This window comes from Notamacropus eugenii, chromosome 3 (genome assembly GCF_028372415.1).
Source record: "Notamacropus eugenii isolate mMacEug1 chromosome 3, mMacEug1.pri_v2, whole genome shotgun sequence".
In the NCBI taxonomy this organism is placed as follows: domain Eukaryota; kingdom Metazoa; phylum Chordata; class Mammalia; order Diprotodontia; family Macropodidae; genus Notamacropus; species Notamacropus eugenii.
Genome location: NC_092874.1, coordinates 379,436,323 through 379,462,028, shown reverse-complemented (window position 1 = coordinate 379,462,028; position 25,706 = coordinate 379,436,323). Strand labels below are relative to the sequence as shown.

The following is a 25,706-nucleotide window of genomic DNA, read 5'->3' as shown; positions in this document are numbered from 1 at the left end:
AATAATATCTATATATAATTATATATCTACACAATATATAACATCTCTATATACTTATATCTCTATATAATATATATCTAGACATAATTCTATATGATATATAATATCTAGATATAATTCTACAATATATAAAATACTGTCTATAATATACCTATATAATATTATGGATATTATATATCCATATAATATATAATACTATGTATAATTACATATCTATATAATAATATCCCCATTTTACAGTTGAGGAAACTGAGGTAATCGGAGGTTCAGTGACTTGCTCAGCTCTGCCTCACTTAAATACAATTCATGAGCCAGTCAAAACATTAACCTTGTGAGTTCGTTGGTCCTCTTCTAGAATGAAAGACCAATAACAACTTACCCAGGGTCTTTTGCAAGTCTAGTCTAGCTCAGTTAGCAAGTGGCAGGTGAAATTTGAACTCAGGTCTTCCTGACACTAGACCCAGTGTTCTACCCATTGCGCCACCTAGCTGCCAATAGGATAGCAAGACTTGGCAACTCATTGAATATGGGAAGCAGGGGCAGGATGAGGAACTGTTGGTTAACTCCAGGTGAAGCTGAGTGAATGGAATTGGTGCCTTCAACAGGGAAGTTTGAAAAAGTCGGTAAACTGTAAGCCCAACAAACCCGTTACTGGATTTGTGCCCAAGTGAGATTAGTCATAGAAAAGCCCCACATATACCAAAATATTCATAGTACATTTTTTGTGGCAGCAAAAAAAAAAAAAAAAGTGGTTGCCCATCACCAGGGAATAGCTGAAGAAATTAGAGAGCATGAATGTGATAGAATAGTCTTGTGCCATAAAAAAAAAACTATGAAATGAGTTCAGAGAAACAAGAAGACTTGTATGAATTGATGCAAAGTAAAGTGAGCCAAACCAGGAAAACAATATAAGCAATGACTCCTATGACGTAAATTAAACAACGCTAAAAGGCAGCTGAATTCAGACTGATTTGCAATGTGCAATCTTGGTCTTAGGGGACAGGTGATGGAATGAGCTCCTCTCTTCTCAGAGAAGTGAAAGACTACGTCTGGAAGCCTACATAGTTGTCAGAGTATTCATTTGTTCGTTCATTTGTTTGTTTGTTTTGGGCAATCGATTTCAAGTAACCATTTTTCTTCGTTTCAAAGGAAGGTTCAGTGGAGGGGGCATATATCAGGGATGACTATAGTGTAAGAAACACAAAGCATCAATAAAGCTTTTTATTTTAAATGAAGGGGTTAATGTATGGTTCTCTGATAAGGCTGGAGATGTGTTGTTTGTAGTTAGTATACTGGGAGACAGGAGAGTCTACAAAATGAGGATAATATTGCTTGAAATACCTACATCCCAGGGTGCTAGTGAAGGTGCTTGGTCTTTCTTAATACAGAGCTTCTCAAAAATCTTAGTGAAGTTTGAAGCTATTGAAGCTATTAAGGGACACTGTGGTATAGTGCAAAGACTTTTGGGTTTGAAGTCAGAGGACCTGGGTTCAGATTCTTGCTGTCACTTCTTTTTTTTTTTCCTTCTTTCCTTCCTTCCTTCCTTCCTCCCTTCCTTCCTTCCTTCCTTCCTTCCTTCCTTCCCTCCTTCCTTCCTTCCTTCTTTCTCTCCCTCTCCCTTCTTTCTTTCCCTCTCCTTTCTTTCCCTCTTTCTTTTTCTTTCTTCCTTTCTTTCTTGGCAATCAGGGTTATGTGACTTATCCAGAGTCACACAGCTACTTCGTGTCTGAAGTAAGTCCTCCTTACTCCAGTGCTGTATTCACTGCACTCACCTAGCTGCCCTAGCTCTACCACTTCTTAGCTACGGGACGTTGGGCACGCAGAAACTGGGCCTCAGTTTCTTCTACAGAATGAAGAGGTTGGAGTAGATCAGGAATTCGTAACCTGAGATTAAGCAATCAATAAGCATTTATAAAGTGCCTACTATGTGCCAGGCATTGTGTTAAATGCCAGGGATACAAAGACAGAAACAAGTGAATTATCCCTACTCTGAAGGAGTATATATTCTCTCTAAGACTGTAATAATCCCTGTAGGAGGTGACAAGAGGGGAGTCTAGGTCCAAGGCAGTGGGAAAGGAGAGAAAGGGCCAGTATCCTCTGTGTTTATCAGTGTTTCCTAGGTCTAGGCCAGCTAAGGGTGAGGAGAACAGGGCAGAGCCCCTGGTTAGGGCCAAAGAGCCTCAAACTAATATAGTCCCTCCCATGGAGCCCATTGTCCTTGTAATTCTCCCTCCCCTCTGAGCCTGAGCCCAGGGGCTTAGGTTGAAAATGGAGTCAGCCAGGGGTAGGGAGATGGGGAATTTCTGCTTTTGTGGCCACATAATCCCTCAGGGCAGAAGACCTAGGAGAAGCAGGTCAGCAAATAGTTGAGAGGCCATGTTATTGGGGGAGCTCTCCTCTCCTGTCCTTTGGCACATCCCACACTCCCTTCTCTAGCCCTTATTGGGGGTGGGGAAGATATACTGGATTGGAGGGAAAGGAGAGAACACCCAAATAACGGTCTCCTTATTACCCCATTAAACCTGATCTTCCTCTCCCCCTCCTGCCAGATACCCTCAGTTGATCCCAGGCACGCTGTTCTTCCCCCACTCCCATGCCCCACGTGCTTTACAAGAGGCAGCTGTTGACATCAATAAGCAAGGGCCAGCACCAAACGCTGGCACTAGAGATGGGCTCAGGACCAGCCCTGGAGAAGGGGGGAGGGGGGGGCGGGGAGCAGCGGAGGAGAGTATGTGTGTATGAGTTGGGGGAAGGGAAGGTTTACTAACTATGTGACACTGGGCAAGTCACTTAATCCCAATTGCCTTCAAAAGCAAAGAAAAGGCAGCTAGGTGGCACAGTAGATAGAGAGTATCCGCCCTGAAGTCAGGAGGTCCTGAGTTCGAATTTGACTTCAGATGCTTCCGGGTAAGTCATCTTAATTGTCTCTCCCTCCCCCCAGATAAGCAATTGGAGGAGGAAAATAATTTTTTTTTTCCTGTTGGACTGCTGTCATCTATTGACATTACTACTTGTCTTGACCTCTCCTTTTCAGATACATAAGAAGCTTCTAAAACATGTGCCTACTGCTAAGCACAGATAGTGTTGGACTTAAGAGTCAGAAGAGTCAGACTTGCATTCCAGATTCTCCATCTACTAGAGGGGTGATCTCGAGCAAATAATTTCAGCTTTATGAGCCTCAGTTTCCTCATCTGTAAAATTAGGAAATGGTGCTTGGTGATCTCGAAAATCTCTTCCAGAGACATTTTAGGATTCTGCTATTTTGCCTTCCAGATCAGTCCCTGAGCTAGCATTCTGAAGACAGCAACCAGAGTCCTGAAAGCCCCCCAGAGACCCCAGGACCAGCCCCCTCTTGTCTAGTACCTCTGCCTCTTTTCACTACTTCCCACTTCCTATATTAGGGACTTTCATCTCTCTAGTTCCAGTAGACCTGCGCCCTCGTCATTGCTTCACCCACAGGCTATTCTTCCACCCCCACTAATCTGGTGGGGAAACTAAAGAAAAGAGAGGTTGGGCAACTTTCCCAAGGCCACACAGTAAGAAGCCAGGACTAGAGCTCCAACCCTCCGTCCCCCCAGCCCTCTCTGCTAGCCACTCACTGTTCAGGTTCAAGGGGTCTTCACCTTGGCTACAGAAGCCCCCTGGGAAGGAGGAAACGGGCAAACACTAGCCACGGGGGTGGCAAGTCTCTTAATGCAGGAAGGGGGCAGGGATCCAGAATAACTCGCCTTTTCAGCCACAGGAATTTAACAGGGGAGCCCCCGGAATAGACTAGCTCATTTTCCCCTGCTGTGACCGGGGCTTCCTGCTGGGAAGTTGTGACTCTGTTTGTATACATCCTCTTCCCCCAGAGCCTTCTCCTTTTGTATTCCAGAAAGGAAATGTGTTAAGCCCGGGGCACTGGGGTAAAGGGAGAGAGGCAGGGGAAAGGAGTCTGCGTGGGCATGGAAGATGAGGCTGGGGGGAGGGCGCAACTGAGAAAGATGAGAGAATAACCAAGACCGCAGGGAGGTAGCTGGCTCAGGTACTGCCCCCATCAGCTCCTTGCAATGGAACAACCGAGCGAACATTAAGGCTGGGATAGAGAACTTAGTGCTGAGAGCAGTAGAGTTAAGGGGGGCCCTAGAATACAGAGCACTGAATGTCAGAGCTAGAAGGGACCTTAGAATAGATAATACAGAATGTCAGGACCTTAGAACGAAGAATACAAAGGACCTTGGAGATCATATACCCAACCTCTTCATTTTACATAGGAAAAAACTGAAGCTCACATACTCTGACATATATAAGGTCACATGGTTAATAAATAGCTTGAACTGAGGTCTCCAGACTTCTGGCGTGTCAGAGGTTTTTTTTCTTTAATTCAATTTTATTTTATTTTTAGTTCTAAAGTCTCTTCCTCCCTCCTCCCTCTTACTCGCCCATTGAGAAAGGAAAAAAACCAAAGCGCATTACAAATACATATAACCATGCAAAATAAAGCCATGTTCCCCCAAAAGAAGAAAGAAAAAGCCATTATAAATAAAAAGTCATGCAAAACAAATTTTTGCATCAGACATTCCCCTCCCCCCAAAAAAAGAAAAAGGAAGAAAATATGTTTCAATCTGCACTTAGTACCTCAGTTCTCTATCTGGATAAGTCCTTGAGAACTGTGATCAGTCATTGTGTTGATCAGAGATACTAAGTTTTTCAAAGTCGATTGTCTTTATGATGTTACCGTTACTGTAAAAATTGTTCTTTTGGTTCCGCGCATTTTACTTTGCATCAGTTCATAAAAGTCTTTTGGAAACTATCCCCGTCATTATTTCTTACAGCCCAACAGGATTCCATCACATTTGTAAACTTGTTGAGGCATTCCCCAATTGATGGGTACCCACTCAGTTTCCAATTCTTTGCCACCACAAAAAGAGTTGCTATAAATTATTTTGTTTATATGGATCATTTTCCTCTTTCTTTGATCTCATTGAGGTGTAGAACTAGTTGCAGTATAAATGGAGCAGCTAGGTGGTCCAGTGGATAAAGTGCCAGAGCTGGAGTCAGGAAGATCTGAGTTCAAATGTGACCTCAGACACTCATTATCTGTGTGACCCTGAGCAGTCACACAACCTTGTTTGCCTCAGTTTCCTCATCTGTAAAATGAGTTAGAGAAGGTAATGGCAAACTACTCCAGTATCTCTACCAGGAAAACCCCAAATGAGGTGATGAAGAGTCAGACTACTGAAAAAGACTGAACAAAGCAGCAGTATAAGTGAAGTGCTTTTTCCAATACACACACACACACACACACACACACACACACACACACACACACACACACACATATAGTCATCCCAGTCATTGGAATTAGAGTTTGTTTGTTTGTTTGTTTTTTCACCATGTCCTTATGATATACTTTTTGCCTTTATCTAGACTCATCTATTGGGCTGTAGAAGGTGAAATATTCTGCACTTCTCACTCTCCTTCACCTTATATAACTAATCACTCTCTCTGTCTTGTCAATTCTACCTCCACAATACCTCTCCCATCCATTTCATTCCCTCTTTTTACATGGCCACCACCTCAAGTCAGATTTTCTGTACCTCTCCTGGACTATCACAATAGCAATAATTGGTCTTCCTGTCTCAAGTCTTCCCTCCTTTCTCCAATACATTCTCCACACAGTGGTCAGTCATATTCTTAAAACATACTCTCCTGCTCAATAGGCTTCAGAGGTTCACTATTACCCTTAGGATAAAGTACAAACTTCTTTGTCAGGCTGCCCTTTATAACCTGTATCTGACCTGTATTTCCAGGCTCATTATACATCATCTCCTTCACATACTCCACAATACAGCAGCATTTTTCAAGAGCTAAGTGTTGTCATTGGGCAAAGGCAGAAGCAGCTAGATGACACAATGGGTAGAGAGCACTGGGCTTGGAATCAGGAAGATTCCTCATGAGTTCATATCTCCCTAAATTGTGATCCTGGGAAAGTCACTTAACTGTCTTTGCCTCGGTTTCCTCATCTGTAAAATGAACAGGAGAAGGAAATGACAAATCTAGTATCTTTGTAAGGAAAACCCCAAATGGGGTCAAGAAGAGTCAGATATGACTGAACAACAATTACAACGGAAGCAGGTAGTTGTAGAGGAATTTCAGTTTCACCAAGATCAGTCTTTTTCTACTGGGACACGCCATGTATTTATTCTCCAGCCCAGGCACAGAGGTCTAGATGCCTTGGTATAAGGACAAAACAGTAGCACAGGTGCCAGTTATATTTGCCCTTCCTTGGGCTTCTTTGATTTGGGAAGCGGGTGAGCAACACCTCTTGCCTTCTGCCGTTATCGTAGGATCTACTGCATGCTTTACTATCCAAGCTAGCAAAAAGAGCCTTCCTGCAGTGGAAAGAGTCCTAGATTTGGAGCCATGGGATGTGGACGTACATGAAGCCCAGTTTGGCCATTCATGAGCTGCATGACTTTGAATGAGTTGCTTAACTTTTCTAGGCTAGATGACCTTAGAAGTTCCTTCTGCCTCTAAATCTATGATAGAAATGGTGCACTAAGGCACTGTGGGATCCTACATGTCAAAAGAGAGTCAGCTGTGCTTTCTCTTTCACCCATCATCTAAACTTGCCTATTTCTGTTGAGGGAACCACCATTCTTCCAGTTACCTAGGTTTACAACTTCATCTGCCATTCCTCCCTTTACCTCACTGCCCTCTCCATATACAAATAGTTAGCAAGTCTTTTCAGCTTCTTACCTTCACGACATTTCTCCCATCTATTCCCTTCTCTCTATTAACCACAATAGTTTAGGCACTCATCACCTCTTTCCTGGACTACTACAATCACAGTCATTGGTCTTCTTACTCACTTCTGCAATCCATCCTCAACACAGCTGCCAACAGGATATTCCTAAAGCAGAATTCTGACCATGTCCTTCCCCTGATCAATAACCTCCAGTGGCTCCCTATTACCCCTAGGATAAACTATAAACTCTTCCATTCAGCATTTAAAATGTTTCCCTTCACACAATTTCTAGTGTAGACAGATGAGCCTCCTTGCTGTTGCTCACAGACCGGACACTTTTCTCCATGCTAGGTATTCCCACGATTTTCTTTCTTTCTACAAGTGATCCCCAGTGTCTCTGGAATAGATCCCTTCTCCTTTCTGCCTCTTAGAATCCCCAGTTTCCTTCAAAGCTTCACTCAAAAGTTCCCTCTTAAAGAAGGTCTTTTCTGATTCTTCTAGCTGTTAGAGGCCCAAAGCAGATGGGGCAATTTATGCAAAGCCTGTGTAAACCTTAAAGTCGTATAGACATGTTTGCTATTTTTATTAGGGCTTCCCTCAATTTTTAAATAAAATTATTTATTTTGTAGTATATACATATGTGTGTATGTGCATATATATACGTATACAATATATATACACACATAGGTACATATACACACATATTTATATACACATACATACATGTGTATCAGACCCAATACATGTTTAATAAATGTTTGTTAACATAAGTGATTGACAACAGGTTGTTTCCTCTGATAGAATGGAAGGAGGGTAGGTTTGTTCTATTTTTGACATATCCTCAGCACCTGGTATAGTGCCTGGCAGAAAGCAGGTTCTTAATAAATGCTTCTGGATTGATTGGGGGCAGCTAGGTGGATAGTGGTGGATGGATCACTGGGCCTGGGATCAGGAGTAGACCTGAGTTCAAATCCAGCCTTGGATTCTTACTAGCTGTGTGACCCTGGGCAAGTTACTTAACCTTCTTTGCCTCAGTTTCTTCACCTATAGAATGAGCTGGAGAAGGAAATAGCAAACCACTCCAGTATCTTTGCCAAGAAAACCCCAAATGGGGCCAAGAAGAGTCGAATGTGACTGAAAGGTGACTGAACCACCTCGACTGATGTAATGTTGGGTAATTTCCTGTAAAATAAGAAGATTGGATGTCTTTTCTCTCTGGATCTTCGAATCTAGAAGGAGGAGAAATGTCAAGAAGAACTATGACCCTTGGTCCCTCTGTCTCTGGGCCTCAGTTTTTCATGTTCAAATTAAGGAAATCTGAATAAACAATAATAATGACAAACACTAGCATTTATACAGTAATTTAAGGTTTGCAAAGAACTTGATGCCTGTTATCTCATTTGAATCTCGTGACAGTCCTGGGAGGAAGGTCCTATTATTATCCCCATTTTACAAGGAAGGAAATTGAGGCTGAGAAAGGTTAAGGAAGTTTTCGTTTTAAAATCTGTAACTCAGTTGGGTTCTGGAATCTGGAGGGATGCCCAGAGTGCCTTCGTCAATTGCTGATGCTACCTCTTCTCCAAAGACCCTGAGTGTGGGGTCCCAGGGATGCTCTGAACTCCAAAGGGAATAGGAGAACCAGGAAGATGGGATGCAGTGGCAGGAGCTGGAAGGGGTAGGGAGGAAGACATCCCCCACCTCTGCTCCCATGGCAGTTATTGCCTCTGTACAATGGGACAAGGGAGTGGGATCTTTACAGCTTCTGGAGCCACAAAGAGTGGCCCTAAATTCTCAAGGAGTCTTCTGGGAAGTCAGCATCAAGGTGACATTCAGAATTTAATGAAAGAATAGTGAGATCTACTGTGGTTGATATGTTAGCTCCATTCCAGCATCATTACCCTGCATAGAATCCCAGTATGGTCAAAAGGAAGCCAGCCTCCAATGGTAGAGCCTGGAACATTTGGCAATTGAGAGCTTACCGATCAGTCACACTAACCAAGAAGAGGGAAATCAACCACCCCCAGCCTCTACACTTGCTGTAAGTGAGCACCCCATGTTAGAGCTAGACCACTTACTGTACCTCTTAGCACATCCTAGCCACTCATTCACTCACTCATAGAACATTTACTATCTTCAAGGGACTAATATCGTCTCAAGTGGCATTTTTCTTTTTAGTTTGTGTCTAGTGTCTATCAGAGAACTTTGTGTACTCTGGGGTAGACCAGTGGAATCCTACCTGAGGGGCTTACTGGCTATATGACCCTAAGCAAGTCACTTAACCTCTCACAGTCTCAGTTTCCCCATTTGTAAAATAAGGGGGCATGGCTCCATAACTTCAAATATCTCTGCTAGCTCTAAATCTATGATCCTAAAATCAAATCCAATTACCTATCATATGCCAGGTGAAGACAAGGAACCCTCAAAGAAATAGCAGTATATGTGTGTGTGCTTGTGTGAGTGTGTTTGTGTGTGCTCCTGTGTATGTGTGTGTGTTCATGCATACCTGTTGTGTGTGACTTTGAGTGTCAAATGTGTGATTTCTTCGGTATAGGGAATTCCCAACAAGGCAACTTCCTCAATTAACAAGTCAGTTCCTGATCTGCAATTCTTAAGGAGTTGCCCTAGAAACAGAGTTTAAGTGACTTACCCAGAGTCACTAAGCCAGAAAGTATCTTGAACCCAGATCTTTCCAAGCCTGAGGCCAGCCCTTTATGACAGATTGTCTCTTGTAATAAATCCAAAGCAACTGGTGTGGAACTGGTGTAGGGGAGGGACGCACTAACAATTGGTGAGCATCACAGAAGGCTTGAATCATACTGCCTTTCCTTTCCCCTCTTTATGCCTCAGTTTCCTCTTTTGTAAAATGAGCCTAAGAGAACATATATTGCCTGACTTGAGACTAATATCTTTTAGGATTTGCACAGCATTATCTCCATTTACAGATTTTAAAATTAATCTTCAAGGTTCTTATGAGGAAAGTCCTCTGCGAATGTAAAGCACAACAGAATCGCATCCTTAGAGTTAGAAGAGATCGTTGAGTATGACCCTTTCATTTGACAGATACAGAAAGTGAAGCTATCAAGTTAAGTGAGCTACCCAAAGTCACACAAGTAGTAAGTGGCTGATTTTGTTGTCACCCAGTTGTTTCAGCCCTGACGCCATTTGAGATTTTCTTGGCAAAGATCCTAGAGTGGTTTGCCATTTCCTTCTCCAGCTCATTTTACAAATGAGGAAACTGAGGCAAACAGGGTTAAATGACTTGCCCAAGGTCACATAGCTACTAAGTGTCTGAGGTCAGATTTAAGTTCTGGACTGACGAGTCCATTGATTTTTAAATGGAGCAATTGGACCATGCCTTAAACCCAAATCACTCTGGCTCTCGCTGACTGGCCAATAATACCCCGCCTCCATTCCAAGTCTCACTTGCTCATTGTTTGGGTTCTGGTGGCTCAGAGTCCCTGTAAATAGCAATTGTTTCTATTCTGGCTAGATACTCAGAGGGTCTTCCCCTCCCTGATTGATGTTTTTTGTGAAGGCAAACAAGGCCATCTTTTGCCTCAACTCTTACTTAGCCTTTAACTACTGAATGGTCATTGCTTCAGACAAACTGAGAGCTAGGAAAGACCTTATCTTTAAAAGACCAAGGCCTCTCACTGTACTGGGGCTATTGCCATTGGACTCAACTGGCTCTGGAGGAAAGAATGAGACTGATGACTTGACACAGCCCTGGCTCACTTAAATCCAATTCACTTGCAAATCAAGACATCACTGCCCTGAAGTCACTGGTCCTCTTAGAGAGCTAAGAATGAACCAACAACAATCTAGTTGGCCAGATGACTGAACTGGGATTCAAACCCAGATCTTTTGACTCCAAATCCATTGCTTTTGCCACTGAACTACAACATGAATTATTAGGAGAGAAAGCATTGACATGGGATAGCAGAATGAAGGATAACCTTAGGAGAACAGCCTTACAGTCTTTATTTCTTTACTCATAAAACAGGGAATTAAGGACCCTTCTAAGTATAATATTCTATGTGCAGCCTTGGGTAAATCACTTCTGACCTCAGTTTCCTTTCTGGTAAGAAAATGGAGTTGAATTGTAAAGTCCCAACTAACTCTAAATCCTGGGATCCCCTTATTACCTGCAGAGCAGGTACTGAATAGGTGTTTATTGAATGAATAGAGAGGAGTGAGTGGGTCTGTCTTCTATCCCTAACTAGACTATAAGCTCATTCATTTGCTGTGTCTTTTAATTCCCTACATCCCCTGCAGTGACTGGCACAGGGCTGGGTTCCCTGTAGTGTCTCAATAACCAATTGTTGAGTGAATGACTGAAAAAATGTCCTAGTCTAACCCCATAGTACTATTAGGCACCCTCAACAGTCTAATAATAAGCCCTTGTATTTATAGAGAATTATTCTTTTTTCAAAGTGTTTTCATATCCATTAATTCATTGCATACTCACAAATCTCTCTGATGAAGGTAAGACAGGGAGAAATGCTGAAGCACTGGCTTGTTTAAGGTCACACAGGAAGTTCCTGGCACAGCTGTGAGCAGAACCCAGACCTCCTTGACTTTCAGTTCTAGACAAGTCTAGGGCAGAATCAGTCACCAACCTATGTCAAGATCAGATCCCAAGAATCTATCACAGCAGAATAACAAAGCAAGATTTGATTATCTTCTCTTGGCCTCAGTTTCTTCATCTGTAAAATGGACAAGGAGGTGAACTGAATGGTCTTCCAGGTCAAAATCTGTAGTCCTATGATTCAAGATAGGCCAGCTGAGTGGTACAATAGGTAGAGTGCTGGACCTGCAGTCAGGAAGACTCCTCTCTATGAGTCCAAATGTGGCCTCAGGTATTTCTAGCTGTGTGACCCTGGGCAAGTCACTTAACCCTCTTTGCCTCAGTTTCCTAATCTGTAAAATGAGTTAGAGAAGGAAATGGCAAACTTTTCCAGTATTTTTGTCAAGAAAATCCTAGATGGGGTCACAGAGTCAGACACAGCTGAAATGACTGAACAAGAATGAATGAGTCCATATCCAGACACTGATTGGGAATAAGCTTGTCCTGCCCAGTTCCCACAGTTGAGAGGTAGGGTTCAGGAGGTGACCAACAGGCCAGAACATATGCTAACATGTGGCTCTGAGACCAGGTCAGGTAATTCACTGACATGTTCTAGACAGCCACACAAAGACTAACAATGCAATGTAGTGGAAAGAATGGAGTACAGAGACCCAGTTTCAAATCCTGCCTTTAATGCTTATTAATTGTGTCACCTTGGACAAATTACTTTAACTCTCTGAGCCTCAGGGTTGTTTTGGTAGGGTTTTGTAGTCTGTAAATGAAGATTCTTGTAAATCCTAACATACTATGTAAATGTCAGATGAATCAAAAGGCATTTATTTATTACTTACTATGTGCCAAACATAATCGTTGGATCATAGATTTGGTGCCAGAAAGGGCTTTTGAATTCATGAAGTCCATCTTCCTCATTTAACAAATGAGGAAACTGAGACTGACAGAGGTTAAGTGACTTGTCCAGGGTCACATACTAAGTATCTGAGGTTTTCTAAAGTATCTAGGGTTTCCTAAATTCAAGTCTACTATGAAATCTGCTAATAATACCTAGCATTCAAAACTCTCCAATCTGATCTCCCCCCAGAGTTCTTTCTCATTTCCCTCAATTTGAACTGGGTCAGGCTCTTCACTGACCACCACTTACATGCTCTAGGGAAGGGAGGGAGTGACTCTAGTGATCATTGAGTCTAATTGCATACCCAGTACAAGCCTGTATGAAAGCCTCTGCGAAGACCTTCTCTCTTTCCCTCCTCCTATGTGATGCTTCCTCATCCTTTAAGAGAGGAAATGTGGAGTGCTAGATAGACAGACTTGGTCTTTGAGTCAGAAACACCAGAGCTCCAGTTCTGCCCCAGAATACACACACAGCTAAGTACTTAAATGTTCTCTCTTGCTTCACATATGAAGATACAACATGAAGGAGTGAGGAAAGCCCTGATCTTGGAGTCAGAAGGACTAGATTTGATTCCTAGTTCTATGACTTACGTTTACGATGGGCATGTCACGACCTCCTTGGACATCAGTTTCCTCTTCTCTAAAGGGAGGGAGTTGGACTAGATGACCACTAAGGTTCCTCCCTGCTCCCTTCTTGATCTATAAAAAATGTGCATAGCCAGCAATATCACTTCTAGGGCTGTATCCCAAAGAGATCATACAAATGGGAAAAGGACCCATGTGTACAAAAATATTTATAGCAGCTCTTTTTGTGATGGCAAAGAACTAGAAACTGAGAGGATGTCCATCAATTGGGGAATGACTGAACAAGTTGTGGTACATAAATGTAATGGAATACTATTATGCTGTAAGAAAAGAGAAGCAGGTGGACTTCAGAAAAACCTGGAAAGACTGTTGCTCAACGAGGGGAGCAGAACCAGAAGAACATTGTACACAGTTACAACCCCATTGTGTGATGACGAAGTTTGATAGAGTTGGCTCTTCTCAGAAATGCAAGGTTCTAAGACAATTCTGAAAGGCTCATGATGGAAAATGCTATCCATATCCAGAGAAAGAATTAGAGTCTGAATGCAGATTGAGGCATCCTATTTGTTTTCTCTCTTTTCTGTTTTGTTTTGTTTCTTCTTTCTCATAATTCATTCCATTGTTATAATTCTTCTTTACAACATCACTAATGTGAAAATATATTTGATGTATATGTGGAGCCTATACCAGATTGCATGCCAACTTGGGGAGGGTGGAGGGAAGAGAGGGGGAGAAAATTTAAAACTCAAAAGTTTGTGGAACTGAACGTTGTGAACTAAAAATAAGTAAATGTTTCTTTAAAAACAATAAATGATCCTCTTCTTGAGTCAATAAATGCCAGTTAATGGGTAAAATGGAAAAGATGAAAATGGCACTGTTGCCTAGCTTAGTGCCTGGCACATAGTAGGTGCTTAATAAAGGCTTGCTGATTGATTGATGCAGGTAGAGAGGTTTATCAAGGAATCTGGAGTTAAGGAAAAGAGTTCAGAGGAAAGGTCAAACCTGGAGACAGCACTTTAGGGGGCCCAAATCTAGAGTTGGAAACTGAGGCTGGAGGAACTGAGGAGTTCTCTGAGGGACGAGTCAAAGGGACAAAAGCAAAAAGCCTGGGACTTGGCTCTTATTGTATGAAGAAGACAATGAGAAATACCAGGAATAGCCAAGATGATATTCCCAGTTGAGCTGGCTGGTCGTGAATGACTGTCCCAAAAGGAATAGTTGACTCTCAGTTGTCACCATCCGGAGCCAGTGAACACCTACCCTGGCTCTCCTCCCAGAGGTTGTCTGGCTTGGCCACTAACAGTGGCCCCTTTTCCAAGTTTGGTGACATTGAAATGGTTGCTTCCACTTTGACCTTGTTCCCTTGTGCACCTCCAGGTGATGATAGAGAAGTGGGAGAAGAATAAATAGCTCTCCGAATTGATGGTTGAACAAACCTGCCAAAATGCTGAGCAGTCCACAGTCACTCAACAGGAACTACAGTGCCCCAGGTTAGGTGATGGAGATGGGGGAGGGTGGGGGAACAGATCCTGTCACACGTCACTTAGACTTCCTTTTACTAGGTGCAGCATTGTGCCCACATGCCAGGTGCCAATCCCCAGGGAGCTCCCACAGATGCTCTGCAAAAATTTGTTCTGGGCTCCTGTCAGATTGGGACTGTGGTTATGACAGCTGGGAGGATGGTGGGGGTGGCTGGTACAGGGGAGCTGGGCCTCCTGTGGGGAAAGGAGGGATCCAAGCCACTCAGGAGAGACCAGATTCCACAGGACCATCAAAAGGCATCTTATCGTGGGAACTGGGGAAGGATTATCTCTTGGGGTAGAATGTTTGAGGGACAACTGGATCCCTTCCATTATTCCCTCAAATAGAGGACCTAGCAGGAGTTGAGTCATTTGGCTATCAGAAATTGGATATGATGAATCATCCAAAAGAAGAGAGCCTGGAAATTTCCATTCCATTCTATCCCATCTCCATTCCATTCCACTCATCTCAACTCCATTCTACCTCCACCCCATCTCCTTCTCTTCTAGTCTACTCCATTACCAAGTCTGTTGACTTCATCCTACTCGATCTCATCTCATTCAGTTGTATTCCACTTTATTCTTTTATTTAATTTTTAAAATTTAGAACTAAATGCACACCAAATCAAATGAGCATTTTCATATATATTGTAAAACAGAAAGGGTCATGTCCATGAAAGGATGAATCTCTGGTACGTGGAGTTTGTTTTCCATTTTAAGTAAATAGTATACTTGACAAGTAACTTTCAAAGCTGTCCCACTTGTCTGTGCTTCCTTCTCTCCTGCAGTCATTTGTGGATGATTCCATTTCACCCTCTTCTGTTCCGCTCCCTTTACTCAACTCCATCTCTTGTCATTCTATTCCACTTGACAGGGTTGCTGTGAGGATAAAATGAGATAATATTTCAAAAGTGTTTTGCAAATCTTAAAGGGCTATATATTGTGCTATAGTTGTTTTTTACTGTTGTTTAGTCATTTTCACTCATGCCTGACTCCTTGTGACCCCTTTTGGGCTTTTCTTGGTGAAGATACTAGAGCGGCTTAGCATTTCCTCCTTCAGCTCACTTTATAGATGAGGAAACTGAGGCAAAGAGGGTTAAGAGCCTTGACCAGGGTCACATGGCTAGTAAGTGTCTGAGGTGAAACTTGAACTGAGGTCTTCCTGATTCCAGGTCCTACACTTTATTGATTGCACCACCCAGCTGCCCTATATAACTGCTAGCTATTATTATTATTATCATACAATTATGAAACTTTAGAGGTAGAAAGGACATTAGAGATGTACTATGATTTTACAGACAAGGAAACTCAGGACTGTAGAAGACAAATGATATGTCCAAGATCATTCCTCGATGGTTGAGTCAGAACATGAATCCTACACTCTTGAATGGAAGACAGCTTGCTATGGAGGCAAGGGTGCTAAATTTGGAGCCAGGGAATCTGGGTTCTCATCCTGACTCTGTCACAGATATGTGTAGTGCCAATGCAATATTCACAGTGCCTACGGTGGCTATGAACATCCAAACACAATTCTGAATCACAAAATACAACAGACTCTCCACATGGAAGATAGAACTAAAATATTTATTCAGACACCAGAAAGCTGAATCCATCATAGAAACAAATAACACCATCCCCAAACCTTCCCCCTGCTAGGCTTCCCACAAACCAGCTCCCTTAAACAAATCACAAACAATTTCTTTCACTCAGGCAGCAGCCTGTTTGTCTGCATTCTTCCTAGCTTTGACAGCTCTCTGACCAATTTCCTCTCAGCTCTGCTCTAGCTCCACCCTTCCAGTTCCACCCTTCCAGTTCCACCCCTTCAGCAAACTCCTCCCTCCACAGACTCATGTGACTCAGGCTTCCATGTGACCCAGGTAGGTCACAAGGGCCTATTAATGAATGGGAAAGATCTTCCCATTTAAATTACCATTACAATGTGTCCTTGGGTAAGTCACTTCACTTCTCTGGGCTTTCTGTTTGAGAGAGACAGACTGAAAGTGAGAGGGAGTAGAAGAGATAGAGATAGAGAGAAAGAAGGAAAGGGAAAGAATAAGGAAAAGGAGAGGGAAAGGGAGATGGGTTTGGACTTGATGACTTTGCAGGTCTTTTCCAGCTTGTACTTCAATTCTGTGATTGTAGCCCACGACTCTTTCTATTTATGCCACTGTGTAAAGGAGGACAGATTTTGATAGAATGTAAGTTCCTTGAAGGCAGAGACTTACATCTTTGGTTTTGTCCCAAGTGCCTATTACACTGACTAGAACATGGCAAGTGCTTAATAAATACAGATTGATTGAGCAATTGGTTAACTGAGAGGGTGTGGAGACTTTGGAGACACTGGATACCTATGGGGAAAGGAAGGAAGAAGAGAAGGAAGGAGGGGAAGAGATGGAAGTAAGAAAACAAGGAAGGAAGGAAGGAAGGAAGGAGGGAGGAAAGAAAGGAAGCAGAGAAGAAGGAAAAGAAGGAAGGGAGGTAGGAAAGAAGAAAGGAGAGAAGGAAGGAGGGAAGGAGAGAAGCAGGAAAATAAAGAAGGAAGGAAAGGAGGGAGGGAGAAGGAAGAAAGGAAAGAAGAAAGGAGGGAAGGAAAGGATGAGAAAAAAAGAAAGAAAAGAAGGAAAGAAAAAAGGAAGGAAAGAAAAAAATGCCCTTGTGCTAAGCACTTTACAAGGTTTCATTTGACCCTCACAAACAATTCTAGGATGTAGGTAGCATTATTATCCCATTTACAGTTGAGGAAACTGAGGCAGATAGCAGTTAAATAACTTGCCAGGGTCACATAGCTAGGAAACACCTGAGGCTAGATTTTAATTCAGGTCATCCTGACTCTTGGCCTAGTACTCTATCAGCTGGGTCATCTAACTGTCTCTAGATAGAGAAAGGGAAAATCCATTTGGTTGATTGGTTGGTTGGTTGGTGGGTTGTTGTTCCTTCTGGAAGAGGACCAAAATGACATCACTATGCTAGAGTCAAGTTTCAATGTGTACAGCTGTGGCTGATCAAACTAATATGAGTTTGGAATGCTCTACCACAAATAGTCCCTGTGAACATTTGGGGTGGATTCTCTAAATTTGTCCATCCTGTGTTCCTTTGAGCTGTTTCAATTCAATTGCTCATAAGGCACAGCACCTTTCTGATGTGGGCATGCCATGCTGCATGGTCCTGTGCCAGTGTCTCCCATGTCACACAATCAATTACAAAGTTTTTAAGAGAGACCTTGAGAATGTCCTTGTATCCCTTCTTCTGAGTACCATGTGAGTGCTTGCCCTGTGTGAGTTCTCCATAAAAGTCTTTTTGGCAAGCATTAAGTTTTGCATTCAAAGAACATAGCCAGCTCTCAGAGTTGCACTCTCTGAAGTAGAGTTTGAATACTTGACAGTTTAGTTCAAGCAAAGACCTCAGTGTCTGGTACCTTTTCCTGCCAGGTGATCTTCAGAATCTTCCTAAGACAATTCAAATGGAAGCGAATTCAAAAGGAAGTTTCCTGACATAGCACTGGTATACTGTCCAGGTTTCACAGCATACCAACAAGGAGGTCAGCACGACAGCTCTGCAGACCTTCAGTTTGGTAGTCAGTCTAATATTTCTTCTCTCCGATACTTTTCTTCAGAGCCTCCCAAACACTGAATGAGAGAGGGGACACAGTGGGAAGGTCATGAAATGAGAAGCTAGACATGCCCAAAGCAACTCCAGTCCTCGTCTATAGCTTGAGAGGATTGCACCCAGGACCCCATGACAACTCACAGGACTATAGACAGCAGAGCTAAGATTTTAATCTAGGCCCTTTTACTCCAAATCTAGCCTGTTTCCACTACACACTTATCAGTGCCAGAAAAATTCCTCTCTGTAGCATAGAAAGGCAGGCAAGACAGGTAAGCCAAGTAGGGCACAACTCTAGGGGGTGCCACAGAGGGTGCTTTGTCAAATGACTTTTTAAAATTGCATGCATTTTTATCTCCAGGAAATTCCATGGCACTGAGGTGTCTACTTTGTGATGTCACTTGTGTCTCAGTAAATGCCCCAAGCTCCAGGGGGCAGCAGGGACAGCGGCATACGGGGGCAGGCAGGATTTTCAAACTTGGGAGGGAGGGGTAAGGGGGAATCATAACTGTCCAACTTCACCTTGGGCACACAAAGGTTTTATACAGGTTCTAACTGGACTCGGTGGCTCTCTGAGGCCTGTGATTCTCTGATTCTGTTTCTCTGGCCTGGCCACGTGTAAGCCACTGGGACTTTGGTTGGCTGTGCCAGTCTCAACTACAGCATTGAGAGGGCAAAAGCACAGAACAGAGGGGGTTGTGTTTTTCTACTCTTTCTCTTTTTCTTTTGCTTGTTTGAAGCCCAGGAGAGAACACAGGCCTTCCTTTGTGCTAGGGATATAAGGGAGGAGAGGTTATTAAACTGGAGGAGAAACAGGTGGAGAATGATAAATTAGGATGGTGGTGGGGGGTGAGGCATGCAACACTGGGCTGGGAGGCAGATCTGGATTCCAATCCCAGTTTTTCTGAGGACTTACTTTGTGACCTTGTTCATGTCCTTTCTCCAGACCTCAGTGAAATGGATTCAAAGGCTGACTCTTTTCCTTGCTTAACCTGTGTGCCCTTGGACAAATCACTTAGCCACACTCCGGACCTCACTTCCTTCTTCTGTAAAATGGGAATGTTGGACCAGACAGCCTCAAAGGTCCCTGATAGCTCTAAAGCCCAGCTTCTGTGATTTCTGATGTCTCTGTCTTTCTAAGAGTCTATGTTCTGAAGCCCCTTTCAGCTCTGACATTTTGTGACCTTGTGATCCTGGGATTCTGGAGGCCCTTTGTTAATCAGAGGAAGAAGAATTCTCAAGATAGGGGAATTTGAGCAAAGGGAAGAGAATGGAGGTGAGGAAAGATCTTTAAGTCTAACCACATGAGAACATTTTCCCTGATAATGTGTTTGAATAAGGAGAATAAATCTATTTGCATTCTAAAGGATGGGTGGCCCATGGCGAGGGTCCTGAAAGTGATGTCTGAGGTTCCTCAAAACTTACGAAAGGTGGGGTGGTAGGGTGGAAATAGTACTGGACATGGGAGTTTTTATTGTTCAGTCATATCTGACTTTTCATGAGGTTTTCTTAGCAAAGTTACTGGAGTGATTTACCATTACCTTCTCCAGTTCATTTAACAAATAAGGAAACCGAGGCAAGTAGGGTGAAGTGACTTGCCCCGGGTCACATAACTACTAAGTGTCTGAATCTGAATTTGAACTCAGATCTTCCTGACTTCTGGTCCAGCACTTTATCTGCTGTCATCCAGCTGGACTTGGGAGTTAGCTGAGGACTAAATTCAGATCCTGACTGTAACATTAGCTGTGGGACCATGAACAAACAATTTAATTTCTCTGAGCCTCATTTACTAAGGGAGAATGAAAAGAATAACTATATGAGACTATGTATATTATGTATGTAAAGCTCTTTGAAATATCTAAAGTGTGATATCCATGTCAACTATTATTAATATGAGAGGCAGCCTGGAGAGTAGATGGAGATAGCTTGCTTCCTGCATCTTACATAACACTAGCTGTGTGACCTTGGGTAGCTCATTTCACTCCCAGTGCTCAGGATAACTCTCTAAGACTATATGTATCAGAGAGAGGGTGCCAGCCTACACTGGTGGAGAGCATGTCCTCATTTAGGAGTTCAGCTTCATTGATTTACACTAAAGCCTTTGAGTGTGTGGATCACAATGAAATGTGGCCATATTGAGATCTAGGGGTGCTGGGACCCTGAAATAGCAACACAAATGAATTTGACCAGGCCTTCTTTCAGCTAAAGAAAAACAAAGATTTTTTAAATCCATCATATTCGCCAGACTCAAGAAAAGTTTTTTTTAAATCCACCATATTGGCCAGACTCAAGGAATGCTTGTGTTGGCAAGTGGGCCAGATTGAATCCGAGCACCTTCATGGAGGCCAAGATAGATTTTATATACAGAAAGAATGTGGGAGGGATCTAGAGTTGAGTGCTTGGAGGAGGGGGTTATGGAGGATCTTGATGGGAGTGGCCAATAGGCTGGGGTGACTAGAGGCCTGACACCAGGAACCAAGAGAAGGGGAAGAAGAGTAGGAAGTAGCTGAAGGCTATCTGGAGATAACTAACAAGCTAGGCTAGGTTAAAGGTAGCAGAATTGGACATAGTGATAATTAAAGTTTTCTAGCCTCAGACAAATGCTAGATCAAGTGGGAAGATTCAAGGAAAATTCAAGGGATTTCCCAGAGACTGTACCCCAACATTAAGTCGTCAAAGAGATGGAAGTACCAGGTCATCCTACTTGCCTTCTGAGGAACCTGTATGAGGACCAAGAAGCAACAGTTAGAACCAAACATGGAATAACTGATTGGTTTACTTTGGTCACAGAATGAGACCCTGATGTTGGACAAGATTGAAGGCAAAAGAAAAAGCAGATGGCAGAGGAGGAGATGGATAGAGAGTATCATGAGAACAATGAACATGAACTTGGGCAGATGTCAAGAGACAATGGAAAGGATTCCAAAAGACTCATGATGGAAAGCACTATCCGCATCCAGAGAAAGAGCCATTGGAGTCTGAATGCAGATCAAAGCAGACTATTTTCACCTTTTTGTTGTTGAGGTTGCTTTTTTCTTGTGCTTTGTCTCTTTTGGTCTGATTCTTCTTTCACAAAACGACTAAAGTGGAAATATGTTTAATATGATTATACATGTATAATCTATATCAGATTGGGAGGGTGAGGGGAGAGAGGGAGAAAAAAGCTTGGAACTCCAAATTTTATAAAAGTGAATGTTGAAAGCTTTCTTTACATATAATTAGAAAAAAATAAAATGCAATTTTAAAAAAAAAGAGAGAGAGAGAGACAGTAGAGGATGGAGGATAGAATGGCATGGCAGACTATGGTCCATGACATCACAAAGAGTCTAAAATGACTGAACAACTGAAGAATAACCTACTGATGAAATCACAGGTCCCCATTATTAACAGTTATCGCAGATAGCTAGCATTTATAAAGCTCTCTAAGGTTTACCAAGTACTTTACAAATATGATTTCATTTGCTCCTCACTATAACCCTGGGAGGTAGGTGCTATTTTAGTCATATTTGTTGTAGAGGAAACTGAGGCAGACAGAGGTGAAGTGATTTGCTTAATGCCGCATTGGTAACAAATATCATCTGTTCATTCCTATTCTAGGGTGCCAACCTGCACTGGTGGAGGGCATGTCCTCATTTAGGAGTACAGCCTCATTGACTTACTTTAAAGCCTTTGAGTGTGTGGATCACAACAAAATGTGGCCATGTTGAGATTTAGGGGTGCTGGGACCCTGAAATAGCAACATGTGGATCCTGCCCTAATGAATTTGACCAGACCTTCTTTCAGCTAAAGAAAAACAAAGTTTTTTAAAAAATCCACCATATTGGCCAGACTCAAGGAATCTGAGAATTTATTGATAAGTGATATTTATCAATCGTTTACCCTGTGCAAGGCACCATGCTTTGATTTATGAAAGATGGTCTTTAAGGACCCAGAGCCTGAGGGTTGGAGGGGAAGAGAATAAACACCTTGTATTAATATGTTATTTATTATAATAATATAATAAATATTGATGTTTTCCTCTATTTTACAGTTGAGGTAACTGAGATAGCAGAGGTTAAGTGACTTGCCCAGGGTCACACAGCTAGTGTGTCTGAAACTGGATTGGAACTCAGGACTTGCTAACTCCAGGCTCAGTGCTTTATTCATTGGGCCACCTAAGTCTATATGGGGACATCTTACACCCTTCCCCTCCTCCTTACAATTCATAGCATCATCTTAAGTAGCCATCATTTGGACTAGCCCCATACTTCAAGGCAAGGTTGATAATCCATATTTTACAGAAGACATTACTAAAGCTCATTGTTCTCAGAGTCTTAGGAAGCTTGGCAGGACAAAAAAAAAGGTCCTGTGTCTTGTCCTCAGATATCTGTTTGCTGATAGATTTGGTTGGACCCATCCTTGTACATGTGAGGAATTACCTCTTTCTGATCAGGTCAATATCCTAGGCAGTTTAATCAGTGCTGGCCTAGGTCTTGCCCCACTGATACCTTTCTTTTCCCTCCTCCCAGACTTCTCTCTTCCTACAGCAATACCCTCCCAACCAAAAGACAGTGTTTCTCCAAATGCCCAAAGCATCAATAAAATTTCCACTGTCTACATGACTGTGCAAATGACCTTCTCCATTCCTCAATTTCCTCATATGTAAAATGAAGCAGTATGGCCCTTCCATTCTTAACATTTTATGAATCAGTGCCAGCCATTAGGACTGAGCTGGGAGGCCATTTCAGCTCATCTAGTGCTCTCTCTTGGTGGCTAAAACATGGTATTCCTAGGGTTAATCCTATAGTTCCTCTTGCTCTATCTGAAGAGGGCCCTAGTTTCCTCCAAGTCCCCCTGGGGTGATTATGAAATCGGAGACCTATTCATCCCTCCCAAAGCCATTAGCTACAAAACCCAGGCAGTGCCTTCTAGCTGGAGGGCTTAGGCCCCTGGGGGACCGCTGGGATAGCTGCTCTTTCAAGCCTGGAGAGTCACTTCATTTGGACTTTTTATCTCTCACCAGTTCTCCCTCTCGGTTAACTTAATGCACAAGGCCCCAGGCGAGCCCCATTCCCACTGCCCAAATAATTGGCTCTGACTTTGGCCAGAGTGGAGAGAGGAGGCCTTCCTTCCTTCCGTAACAAGACTGGGACTGGGGCTGGGGTGCTACAGACAGCCTCTAGACTAGAGGAGGAAATAGGACAGAACTGGAATGAGGAGATAGAAGGAAATCTGGGGATAGAGGGATGCCTGAAAGAAGCTTTCTGGGACCCTTGCATCTCTGGGCTCTGGAGTCCAAAGGACGCACAGGAGAATTCTGGGAAAGGAGCTAAATTAATCCAGTACTTTCCAAATAAAACACAAACATATGTATACGTGTGTGATTTACATTTTACATAGTGAGGCAGTGGAAAGAGCACACTGGCTTTTAAGTCAGGGAATCTGGGTTCAAATCTCACTTTGGTTTCTGATGAGGGAATTAGGGCTAAGTGACTTGCCCATGGTCACACAGGCAATAAGCGCCAAGTGTCTGAAGTTGGATTTGAACTCAGGTCTACCTGATTCCAGGGCTAGTGCTCTCTCCACTGCTCCACCTAACTGCCCCCAAATCCCCCTTCTGACCCTAAGGATTGCTTAGGGTACATGAGTAAGCAAGTGAAGATACACAACCAAGTTATGTGGAGCTCATGTTTTTTTGTGTAGAGACCCTGACCCTTTTAAGCTAAGGTCTCTCCCAGGTCTCAGTTTGTCTGAGGCCAGTGATTAAAGGCTAGGTAAGAATTGAGACTCAAAGCGAGTGTAAACAGCAATTATTTCGGTTCTGGCCAGAAACTCTGAGGGTCTTCCCCTCCCAGATTGATTTTTTTTCTCTGCCTCAATTCTAACCTAGCCTTTAATCACTGAATGGGTGTTGCCTCAGACAAGCTGAGACCTGGGAAAGACCTTAGATTAAAAAGGCCAAGGTCTCCCACTGCATCTTGGGCCATCTCCAGTCATCTTGCTCTCCATCTTGCCACTGAACTCAGATGACCCTGGAGGAAAGAGTGAGGCTGGTGATCTTGTGCAAGCTCTGTCTCACTTAAATGCAGTTCATTTGCAAGTCAAGGTATCACCCTCTTGATGACCTTGGTCCTTTCCAAGAACTAAGGACAAACAACAAGGTTTAGGAGGCAAGATTCCTTTATTCCATGGGATCTCTAGAAGTTGTCTCGTCTTGGGCAAGTCACCTACCCTGGACCTCAGTTTCCTAATCTGTAAAATGAAAGGGACTGGATTAGATGCTCTTCCCTTCCCCCTCACTTCCCCAATCCCCCATCCCCCACCCCCATCCCTCTCTACTCTATATCAATGATCTCATAATGATAACCTCTTAGAGAGGAAGTTCCAAGTCCTGAAAAGAACATTGGACTTAATGGTCACAAGAACTGGGGGTCTGGTTCCAGATTAGCCACTTCCAAGCTGTGTGATCACTCTGAGCCTCAATTTCCTTACTAACTGTGTGACACTGGGCAAGTCGCTTAACCCTCTTTGCCTCAGTTTACCCATCTGTAAAATGAGTCAGAGAAAGAAATGACAAACCACTCCAGTATCTTTGCCAAGAAAACCCCAAATAGAATACATCATGGAGATAGTGTTTCATGAACTGTAATGTATCATAGGCAGGTGAAATGCTACTAGATAATGATAATAGTACTTCTATACTGCAAAGCATTTTACAAACATCTCATTTGAAGGGAGAGCAAGGTGGTACAGTGGATAGGGTGCCTGGCCTGGAATTAGGAAGAAATGAGTTCAAATGTTAGCCGTATGACCCTGGGCAAGTCACATAACCCTGTTTGCCTCAGTTTCCTTATCTGTAAAATGAGCTAAAGAAGGAAATGGTGAACCATTCCAATGTCTCTGCCAAGAAAACCCCAGATGGGGGTCACAAAGAGTCAGACATGACTGAAATGACTATAAGACAACAATCTCATTTGACCCTCAAAAGAATCCTACAAGGTAGGTGCTATTGTTATCCCCATTTTACAGTTGAGGAAACTGAGGCAGGCAGAAGTTAAGTGACTTGCCCAGAGTCACACAGCTAGCAAGTGTCTTAGGATGGATTTGAACTCAAGTCTTGACTCTTGGCACAACACTGTATCATCAACCAACTCCTAGCTTTAAATGGAGTTTGTATTTGAGTCTAGAGGCAATAAAAAGTCCCTGAAAAGTTTTTGGTTTTGTTTTTTAATGGGGGTAACATGGTCAGACTTGTGTTTGCCAACTCTCTGGAAGCTGGATTGTGGAGCAAGTGGCTGGAAGTAAGGGGACTAATTAGAAGGTTACTGCAATGGTGCAGGTGAGAGATGATGGGGGCCTGAGCTAGGGTGGTGGCAATGTGAATGGAGAAAAAGGGGCAGATGTGAGAGGTAAGTTGACCGGGCTGGCCAACTAACAAGGTTGGCCAACTGATTAGATGGAGGATGAGGATTAGATGGAGTTAAGGATGACCTGGAGTTTAACTGAAGGATGGTGGTGCTATCAATAGAAGGGGTTGGACTACACAAACTTGAAATCCCCTGAAACCTATGAAACCTTCTGCTGCAGGGAGTTCTTCCCAGCAGAGGCAGAATTGGAGCTTCCTCTTTATCTAGGTAATGAAATGGTTAGAGCATGGAACCTGGAGTCAGGAAGACTCATCTTCCTGAGTTCAAATCTGGCCTCAGACACTCACTAGTTACTTGACCCTGGGCAAGTGGCTTAACCCTTTTTCCTCGGTTTCCCCATCTGTATAAAGAGCCAGAGAAGGACATGACAAACCACTCTGGAATAT

At 43.0% G+C, this 25,706-nt stretch overlaps 1 long non-coding RNA gene across 1 annotated transcript; it reads left to right on the top strand.

The window, feature by feature from the left end:
- Window positions 1-2,730: 2,730 nt before the first annotated feature.
- Window positions 2,731-25,447, top strand: LOC140497073 (uncharacterized). Its single transcript, XR_011964519.1, has 3 exons — window positions 2,731-2,907; window positions 14,169-14,281; window positions 20,705-25,447. It is a non-coding gene; the product is annotated as an uncharacterized lncRNA (long non-coding RNA).
- The last annotated feature ends 259 nt before the right edge of the window (window positions 25,448-25,706 follow it).